The sequence below is a fragment of the Chrysemys picta genome, chromosome 18 (genome assembly GCF_011386835.1).
Source record: "Chrysemys picta bellii isolate R12L10 chromosome 18, ASM1138683v2, whole genome shotgun sequence".
NCBI lineage: Eukaryota > Metazoa > Chordata > Testudines > Emydidae > Chrysemys > Chrysemys picta.
Window position 1 is genome coordinate 132,403 of NC_088808.1, and position 10,462 is coordinate 142,864.

Here is a 10,462-nt window from a genome sequence, read left to right on the forward strand (position 1 = left end):
CTGAGATTAGCGGGAAGATCCTTTCCTAGATTGGGAACAGGTTAAAAGATAGGAAACAAAGGGTTGGAATAAATGGTCAGTTTTCAGACTGGAGAGAGGTAAATAGTGGTGTTCCCCAGTACTGGGAACAGTCCTATTCAACATATTCATAAATGATCTGGAAAAAGGGGTAAACAGTGAGGTGGCAAAATTTGCAGAGAATACAAAACTACTCAAGATAGTTAAGTCCCAGGCAGACTGTGAAGAGCTACAAAAGGATCTCACAAAACTGGGTGACTAGGCAACAAAATGCTAGATGAAATTCCGTGTTGATAAATGCAAAGTAATGCAAACTGGAAAACATTATCCCAACTATACATATAAAATGATGGGGTCTAAGTCAGCTGTTACCTCTCAAGAAAGATCTTGGAGTCATTGTGGATAGTTCTCTGAAAACCATTCAATGTACAGCAGCAGTCAAAAAAGCGAACAGAATGTCAGGAATCAAGAAATAATAGATATTTCTTATAATAAAACAAAAGATATCATATTGCCGCTATATAAATCCATGGTACGCACACATCTTGAATACTATGTGCAGATGTGGTAGCCCCATCTCAAAAAAGATATATTAGAATTGGAAAAGGTTCAGAAAAGGGCAACAAAAATGATTAGGGGTATGGAACAGCTGCCATATGAGAAGAGATTAATAAGACTAGGACTTTTCAGCTTGGAAAAGAGATGACTAAGGGGGGATATGTCCTTGTAGCTCTGTGAGTGCTTCCCTCACTGTTGTACAGTCAAGCACCCCTGCTGATCTCACTGTGGGCCGGAGAGGGCAGTGTCTTTCAAATAGTTAGGTCAAAATCTTCAGGCCCTACCAGCAGCCAGAGCAGACCCTGTAGCACCTGGCCAGGACCTCTGTTGGCACTGCTCTCTCCTGAGCACTCTCCCAGCTCAGCGTGCTGCACAGACATTAACTAACCCACAGCAACAGTGCCCGGAGTGCTTTACGCCAATAAACATACCGGGGTGGAGAAACAATCAAAGTTTATTTGCGATCTCAAAGTGGTGCAAGGAGACAGGCAAGTCTCAAATCGAGCACACCAGCAAAAACAGTTTCTCTCTTCTTTATACATTTTACAACTAAGCCCCCCTTCTCTACCACCCCTCCTCTACTCCCCCTCCCCTCTCTACCGAAGGCATGTTTATACATTTAAGCAACTAAATCATTCTAGGGCTATAAATCTAGCTTGTTAGTAACTTCTCCCTAAACAGTTATTTGGTCCTGTTTACCCTTAGTTTATTACCCCTTCCCCAGCTAGAAACATGCAAACCTCATCATTATTGTTTGGTACCGAATATGAGCAAGGTCGTAATTGCTAACTGGCTATTTACACATTCCAATTCCTGTCCTTGGTTGTTAAGGTCGATTAGAGTTAAACATGGAAGGACAGAGTTTAAACATGGAAGAACTCTGGCTCAGGCAGGCATAGTAACCCCAACAGTTCCCTCCTTTGAGAATACTCAACAAGCTTTTGGCTGAGTTTTCTCATATTCTATAGACAAGATACAATTGAGTGCCATGGAGCTGGGGTTCTCAATGAGAGAGAATGCTGGGATTTCTGGGGAACCACCCTCCAGGGTAACCCTGCAGCATGGTGTGGGATTTGGGAGCATACCCAGCAGTTGGGGAGGTTAAACTCTTGGGCAAAGCAAACCTTCAGGGACTCATATGTGTTTGTCTCTAAGTTAGTAGGGATTCCTTTCCATCCCGCACGTGCCTGGGGGGAAACGGGAGTTAACAAGAGGAGTGTCCCTATGGCAAAGAGCACCACTATGGCAGATGCTGGATCTGAACTCATATTGGGCAGGTGATCCTAGGGCCTAACAATCACAATTCCCCAAATACCCACAAAATAACAATTACCAATAGCAAGCAGATTAAAAACAAAAGGGACCAGGCCACCAGGTTAGGCCGGTCCTGTGAAAACAAACACAACCAACGCACAGAGGTCTTGCAGGGAGTGCGCTGTGACTGTCCAAAGAGATCACAGGGCATTCCCAGCAGACACTACTGTCGTCTGAATAACAGCTTAAGTCCCAAATCGCCGCTGGCAGTCTTCTCTGCAGGCTGGACGGTCCACCGTTCAGGAGCAGGCACTGCTTTCAGACGAGAGTGATGAATCCAGTTTTTGTGTCCCTCAACCTTTGCTGCTATATGGGAGACCAGCAGGACGGTGTAGGGTCCCTTCCACTTCTCTTGGAGAGGCTCATCCTTCCAGGTCCGGACGAGTACGAAATCGCCTGGCTGCAAGGAGTGGATCGGGGCATCCAGCGGGAGAGGTTACAAATCTTTGGTATACCTGTGGAGAGAACAGAGAACAGCAGACAGAGAGCACATGTACTGAGATAAGAAGCCACACCCCATTTTCCACTCCCCTGCCAGAACCGGTGTACCATTCATAGGCCATGCCCTTCCAAACATAATCTCGAAGGGACTGAGCCCTAACCTACCCTTAGGGAGAGCGCGAATGCGGAGCAGAACAAGGGGCAAAGCATCAGGCCACTTAAGGGAAGCCTCTTGGCAAACCTTTCAGAGGTGCCGCTTAAGTGTCTGATTTGTACGCTCCACTACCCCACTGGCCTGCGGTCGCCATGGCGTGTGAAGCTTCCAGGGGATCTGTAGGGCATCCGATATCTTTTGAATGACTTGGGATGTGAAGTGTGTTCCCTTGTCAGATTCCATCCACTGGGGGAGTCCGAAGCGAGGAATGATCTCTTTGACAAATTTAAGAGCCACTGTTTTGGCAGTGTTGTTACGGCATGGGAAGGCTTCAGGCCATCCGCTGAATCAATCAGCCAAGACGAGGAGATATCTGAATCCTTGAGTCCGGGGAAACTCAGTAAAATCTATTTGCCAAACCAGTCCCGGGCCTGGGGTAGGCTCCAGAGTGGCTGGCAGTACTGACACTCCCGGTCGAGGGTTGTTCTTTTGGCAGACTAAACATTCAGCCTGCACCTGGGAGGCCAGAGGCCTAAGTCCAGAGGTTAAAAAATATTTACCCATTAGCTGAGAGAGAGCCTCCCTCCCTGCATGAGTGGTTTGATGTAGTTTCTGCAGCACTGACCGAATTAGGCTCTTTGGTAGTAGGATCTTTCCTTCCAGGGAGTGGAACCACCCCCCTTTCTCCTGGAGACCGAGTCTGTCGGCCAGATCTCTTTCTTTCTTTCTTTCTTTCTTTCTTTCTTTCTTTCTATCTTTTGTAGATACAGACTAACACGGCTACCCCCTGATACTTTCTTCGCCGGAGTACTGAGGAGTCGGGAGCTCACCCACTGATGGGATGAGGACATGCATATGGGCATCTTCCGCTTCTAGTGGTTCCAGGGTAGCAGCTCGCCTAGCTTCCCTATCCGCCCTAGCATTACCTCTGGCCACATCTTGATCTCCCTTTTGATGAGCCTTGCAATATACCACTGCTACCACTGTGGGGAGCTGTACCGCATCTAAAAGCCGGAGAATCTGGGGTCCATGTTTGACAGGAGAGTTTTGCGCTGTCGATATTCCTCGTTGCTTCCATAGACCAGCATGGGCATGTAGTACTCCAAAGGCATATCTGGAATCAGTAAAAATGTTAACTCTTTTCCCTTTTGACAGTTCAAGTGCACGAGTTAAGGCTACCAATTCAGCCAGCTGGGCTGATGTCCCAGCAGGTAAACTCTCTGCTTCCACAGTTTCATGGAGAGATACAATAGCATAGCCAGCCCTCCTTTGCCCATTTACAACTGTGCTACTGCCATCCGTATACCACTCATAATCAGCATTCAGGAGAGGTTGATCTTTCAAGTCTGGGCGGCTAGAATATTGGGCATCTATGACCTCCAAACAGTCATGTTCCTGCTCCTCTGTCTCCAGAAACAGGGTAGCTGGATTAAGGGAGGGACAGGTCTGTAAGGTAACTTCAGGATTTTCTACAAGCTTTGCCTGATACCGAGCAACTCGAGCCTGTGTAAGCCAGAGACCACCTTTAGTATCCAGCAGGGCTTGAACCATGTGGGGAGTATACACTTGCACAGCTCCTCCCAGTGTCAATTTCTCAGCTTCCCCAAGCATTAGAGCAGTTGCTGCGACTGCTCGCAAACATGCCGGCCATCCCTTAGCAACTTGATCCAGTTGTTTAGAGAAATATGCCACGGGACGTTTCCAGGTGCCTAATAACTGAGTAAGCACTCCCAGGGCCACCCCTTTCCTTTCATGGACATACAGTTGGAATGGCTTAGAGAGGTCTGGCAGACCCAGGGCTGGAGCTTCCATCAGTTTCCTTTTTAAAACCTTAAATGCCTTGTCGGCTTCTGAGGACCAGTAAAAGGGGTCATGATCATGATGGGAGCGCCCTTAACACATTCATACAAGGGTTTAGCCCACAGTCCAAACTCTGGGATCCATATCCTACAGAAGCCTGCCATACCCAGAAATGCCCTGAGCCGTTTACAATTGCTTGGGATAGGAATTTGGCAGATAGCTTCCTTTCTTTCGTTTGACAGCTGACGTTCCCCCTGCCTTATATAAAATCCTAAGTAGTGAACTTCTGGAAGGGCAATTTGAGCCTTACTCTGTGCTACTCGATATCCTCGAAGTCCAACAAAGTTCAGGAGGCTCACAGTGGCTTTAAGGCAAGAGGTTAGACCCACTGCAGCAATTAACAAGTCATCCATCTCATATTGCAGGAGGAGGACTTTGTCCTCATTGTCCCACTCCTCCAAGTCTCTAGCCAGGGCCTGGCTGAAAAGGGTGGGGGAATTTTTAAATCCCTGAACCAGCACTGTCCAGCAAAGCTGCTTTCAAACCCTCTTTTTGTCCTCCCATTCGAAGGAGAAAATCTCCTGAGACTGGAGGTCAACCGGAATCGTGAAGAAAGCATCCTTTAAATCCAGGACTGAAAAATGGGTGTACTGCCCCCCTATAGAAGCCAACAGTGTATACGGATTTGGAACAAGGTGGTGTAGAGTCTTAACCCGCTCATTAACCGCTCTCAGGTCCTGGACCAGCCGGTATGTGCCATTGGGCTTTTGTATAGGCAAGATAGGAGTGTTCCAAGCTGACTGGCATTCTCAAAGTACCCCGCACTTTAGGAACTGGTCTATAGTTTCCTGCAATCCCTCTCTGGCTTCCCTTTTGATCGGATACTGCTTAATTCGCACTGGACCTTTTCCTGGCAAGAGCTGAACAGTAATAGGAGTATGATGGGCTGCCTTTCCTGGAATCCCTGATGCCCATACCAGAGGAAAAACCCGCTTCTCCCATTGACTCCACTCTGGGGCTTGCATGGCTGAGGGCTCAATTGCAAGTGTCATTATCCAGGCATTCTCTGGAGGTAAGGTGAGGCTTATTTCATCTTGAGTGAAATGCAAGGTGGCACCTAAGCGACAAAGCAGATCCCGTCCTAATAGTGGCGTCGGACAATCGGGGAGGTAAACCAGTTTGTGAGATAGAGTTCTGTTTCCCAAAGCACATTCCGCTGGGGCATATACTGGGCACTTAGTTCCTTTCCCTGTGGCTCCCACCACAGTGAGGGAATCTGCCACAGGCAGCTGCAGGGGTTGGTTTACAGCAGTTCGTGCAGCTCCAGAGTCTATTAAAAAGTCTATGTCTGAATCTCCCACCCGCATTTTTACTCGGGGTTCCGGGGGCAGGATAGTACGTCTCCCCTGACACCCCTATTCTTGATCCTCCGCTGCCATCATAGGGGTACCTTCCCTTTCGGGGCACTCATTTTTCCAATGTCCCTCCTTTCGGCACATGGCACACTGGTTGCGACCCAGACGCCTTTCCTGTGAGCCAAGGCGCACACGCCCACATTCCCCGGCCCCTTCCACCTTCCTGAAATCTTCCCCTGCCACCAGCCTGTACTGCTGCAACCATCATTTTCACTTGCCTCTTTTCCTTTTCTCCCTCCCTAAGGCTGTAAGCCCTGTTTGCAGTTTCCAAAATCTGTGCCATTGTCATGCCCATCAAATCCTCCTTTTTCTGCATTTCCTTTTAATATCAGGGGCGGCATGGCTGGTAAAGATACCCTTTATAATTGCCTCAGTAGCCTGATCATCAGGGTTTGCATTAGTAGTTTGCCTGATAGTATCCCGAATACGCTGCAGAAAAGCAACCGGACTCTCTTTTGGCTCCTGTACTAGCTCATAACGCTTAGCCCAATTGTTATGTCGGACAGCTGAGTGTTGGAGACCATGGAATAGGAGCTCCTTGTATACAGTGAGACAGGTCAGATCCGCCAGCAAGCTGGGATTCCACCGGGGGTCTGCTGTAGGGACCTGAACTGCAGCAACAGGAACGTTTGCTGCGTTTGCCTCATGTCTAAGCTGTGCCTCCTCTCGTGCCTTAGACACAACCTGATTACGCTCCACCTCAGACAGCAGGGTCCGCATAAGGACATTACAGTCATCCCAGTCAGGCTTATGGCTAGCCAGACACCCTTCAAAGACCGAGATAAACTTGCTTGGATTCGTAGAGAATTCCCCTGCCTGTGCCTTAAAAGCTGCTAGGTCCACTGGGTTAAAAGGCACATGAGTGTAAACCTGCATTGTAGTGGCTTGGCGATGTTCTGCTCCAGGACGGGCTATCCGAGTCTCAGTAATTAATGGATAGAATCCCACCGAGGGGGCAATCTCTGAGACCTGAGGCACCCTATCTTTATACGGTGGGGGTGTTGGAGCCGAAGGGGACACCGACTCTGCCATTACAACCGGGGGGGGGGGGGGGTTTCTGACGGTGAGCTCAGCTGAGCTGAGCGGGCTCCATGCTTGCCGTGGTATGTTGTCTGCACAGGTAACCCAGGTAAAAAGGCGCGAATGTATTGTCTGCCGTTGCTGTGACGAGGGGGGAGGGGCCTGACGACATGTACCCAGCACCGCCCGCGACACTGTTTTGCATCATCCGGGCATTGGGATCTCAACCCAGAATTCAAAGAAAAGGCGCGAACCGCTTCTCGGCTCTCTGAGCTGTGGCGCAAACATAGTATCTGACGGACTAGGGGAAGGAGGGAGGGGGGCCGAGTGACGACATGGCGTACAGGCACAGGGAATTAAAATAAAGAACGGTGGCTGTGCATCAGGGAGAGACACAAACAACTGTCACAGACTGGTCCCCCCCAAAGATTAAACTGAAAACCCTGGGTTTAGCAGGCCGTTGATTTGACGGAGGGAGGGGGAAGCAAATGAATACAGAGCAAAGGGAAGCAAATGAATACAGAGCAAATCTATTTTTTACATCTTAAGACGACGGTGCAGCGTGACTGATAGCCCTCGGCATCTTTCTGGGTGCTTGGCAGCAAATACGGGCGGTGTATGACGATGGTCTTCAGGCCTATTGCACAATCGGCTGCTCAGGAAAGACTCTGCTAATGTACGATGACCCGACTTGTAATAGGATGGCTAACAGTCGTAATACACCATTTACTGCCAAAAGGCAAGCCCCACGGCTGCCAGCACCCAGATCGCCGATGAAGGCTACCAGTCTACTGCACCGTCTACCGCCAAAAGGCAGTTAGCAGCTGCTGCTGTGTAGCAATGCAGTCCCACTTCTGCCGGCACCCAGAGGACATATGGTGATGGTGAGCTCAGCTGAGCTGAGCGGGCTCCATGTTGTCTGCACAGGTAACCCAGGTAACCCAGGTAAAAAGGCGCGAATCTATTGTCTGCCGTTGCTGTGACGGGGGAGGGAGGGGCCTGACATGTACCCAGAACCGCCCGCGACACTGTTTTGCATCATCCGGGCATTGGGATCTCAACCCAGAATTCCAAGGGGCGGCAGAGACTGCGGGAACTGTGGGATAGCTGTGGGATAGCTACCCATAGTGCAATGCTCCGGAAGTCGACGCTAGCCTCGTACTGTGGACGCGGTCCGCCGACTAGAGCACCTAGAGCATTTTATTGTGTGGACACACACAATCGGCTGTATACAACCGATTTCAATAAAACCGGCTTCTATAAATTCGAACTAATTTCGTAGTGTAGACATACCCTAACAATAGTTACTACCGAACCTGTCGGAGTCAAATTATACTTTTGCAAAAGATCTGATCTATCTCTTAACAACATAAACAACTGTACATACATATGTTCATTCCATTTACCCGTACGCTGACAAAACAAAAGCAATTGAAGGATCGTATTATAATTAAGTGATCCCTCCGGTGGCCACCTTTCCTGGTCCTCTAGCTGATATTGAGGCCAGTCTACTGTACAGAATCTTTTTAATTTACTTTTAATCAACGGATCCGATCCAAACACTTTCCAGTTCACCAGAATGAATTCTAAGGGCGTACACCTTGCCCTGCCTGCAGTACTCTGTCCCTGCCCCATACTCTAGGGAGACACTGGGCGTCCCCAGGTCAAAACAGGTAAAGTCCCCACTGGACTGTTCCTACCTTATCCAAGGGTCCGGTTCTGCACCGTTGCCCGCAGCTGTTTCTCCACTAATCAAGCGCGTTGCACCGTTGTGCCCTCTGGGGAAAGGTTAAAGGAAAACACATCACCCCGCTCTGTGGCAGGGAACATTACAAACAGTGTCTCTGGAACGTCAGGGCAGTTCAGTCTGTTCCTTGTAGGTCCCAGGCCTGCTTCTCAGGTACTGTCTGTGCTGCAGGGACGCTGTGGGTTGGACACTTGCTCTGGCGGTGTCCACACGCTCTCAGGCTCTAGGTGGCAGGACCCTTCTTCCCAGCGTCGCCCCCACCCGGTCGGGGTTATGATCCCCCTGCAAGTCTGGCCTGCAAGGCCTCTTGGCTGAGGCGTCTCCCTGTGCTGGGCCCACTGCCCAGGGTCCCCCTCACTCTCCCCAGCTGCTCACCGCACTCGGACTGCACACGGCTCCGGACTGCCCCAGACCCAGCTCCGGACTGCTCCAGCCCCGGCTCCAGCTCCACTCTGCGTCAGCACGGCTGCTGCTGCTGCTCTGCCTTCAGCTCCCTGGGCTGCTTCTCTGGCCTCTCTGGCTCTGGTTGCTGCAGCTCTGCCCCCAGGACAGCTCTGCTCTGCAGGCTGCTTCTGTGACTCTGCTCCCAGCTCTGACCTGCTTCCTGGCTGCTTGTCTGGCCCCTCTGGCTCTGGTTGCTACAGCTCTGCTCCCAGGGCAGCTCTGCTCTCTCTGGGCTGTGCTCTTTTCTTTGGGGCTGCAGCTCTGCTCCCAGCAGCTCAGCTCGGGCCCCTGCTCTCTCCTTAGCTCGGCCCCACTCTGTCTGACTCAGGCCATTCCAGTTCACACGGAGGACAGGACCCCCCCCCGGCCTCCTGACTCTCTGATTAGCCTGCCTGCCCTGTCAATCAGGCTGATCTGGAGCATTGGCCTCTCCCCATTGTTCCTGGGGACTGTCAGTCTCAGGGTCCTGATTTCCCATCGACCCCTCCCCTTTTGGTGCTGGGAGCTAGCAACCAAAACACCCCCACTGAATGTTAGTAAGGGGGCAACAGTCCCCTTACACCCAGGCCCAGGACTAGTGTGGCAAATAGACTTTACTGAGTTCCCCCGGACCCAAGGATTCAGATACCTTCTCGTCTTAGTGGATCGCTTCAGCGGATGGCCTGAAGCCTTCCCATGTCGTAACAACACTGCCAAAACGGTGGCTCTTAAGTTTGTTAAGGAGATCATTCCCCACTTCGGACTCCCCCAGTGGATGGAATCTGACAATGGAACACACTTCACATCCCAAGTTGTTCAGAAGATATCGGATGCCCTGGAAGCTCCACACTCCATGGCGACCGCAGGCCAGTGGGGTGGTGGAACGCACAAATCAGACACTTAAGCGGCACCTCTCAAAGGTCTGCCAAGAGGCTTCTCTTAAGTGGCCTGATGCTCTACCCCTTGTTTTGCTCCGCATTCGTGCTCTCCCAAAGGGCAGGTTAGGGCTCAGTCCCTTCAAGATTATGTTTGGAAGGGCATGGCCTATGAACGGTACACCGGTTCTGGCAGGGGAGTGGGAGGTAGGCTGTGGTTTCTTATCTCAGTACATGTGCTCTCTGTCTGCTGTTCTTTGTTCTCTCCACAGGTATACCAAAGATTTGCAGCCTCTCCCGCTGGATGCCCTGATCCACTCCTTGCAGCCAGGTGACTCCGTACTTGTTCGGACCTGGAAGGACGAGCCTCTCCAAGAGAAGTGGAAGGGACCCCACACCGTCCTGCTGGTCTCCCATACAGCAGCAAAGGTTGAGGGACACAAGAACTGGATCCATCACTCTCGTCTAAAAGCAGTGCCCGCTCCTGAACCGTGGACCGTCCAGCCTGCAGAGAAGACTGCCAGCGATGATCTGGGACTAAAACTGTTGTTCAAAAGACAATAAGGCCTGCTAGGGATGCCCTGTGATCTCTTTGGACAGTCATAGCGCTCTCCCCACGAGAACTCTGAGTGTTGGCTGTGTTTATTTTCACAGGGCCGGCCTAACCTGGTGGCCTGGTCCCTTTTGCTTTCAGTTT

The 10,462-nt window shown here is 50.7% G+C and overlaps 1 long non-coding RNA gene across 1 annotated transcript; it reads right to left on the reverse strand.

Moving 5' to 3' along the window:
• Positions 1-1,012: 1,012 nt before the first annotated feature.
• Positions 1,013-9,647, reverse strand: LOC135976499 (uncharacterized). The gene is made up of 2 exons (XR_010593653.1): positions 9,509-9,647; positions 1,013-8,498 (listed from the first exon to the last, which is right to left on the reverse strand). It is a non-coding gene; the product is annotated as an uncharacterized LOC135976499 (long non-coding RNA).
• Between the last annotated feature and the right edge of the window lie 815 nt (positions 9,648-10,462).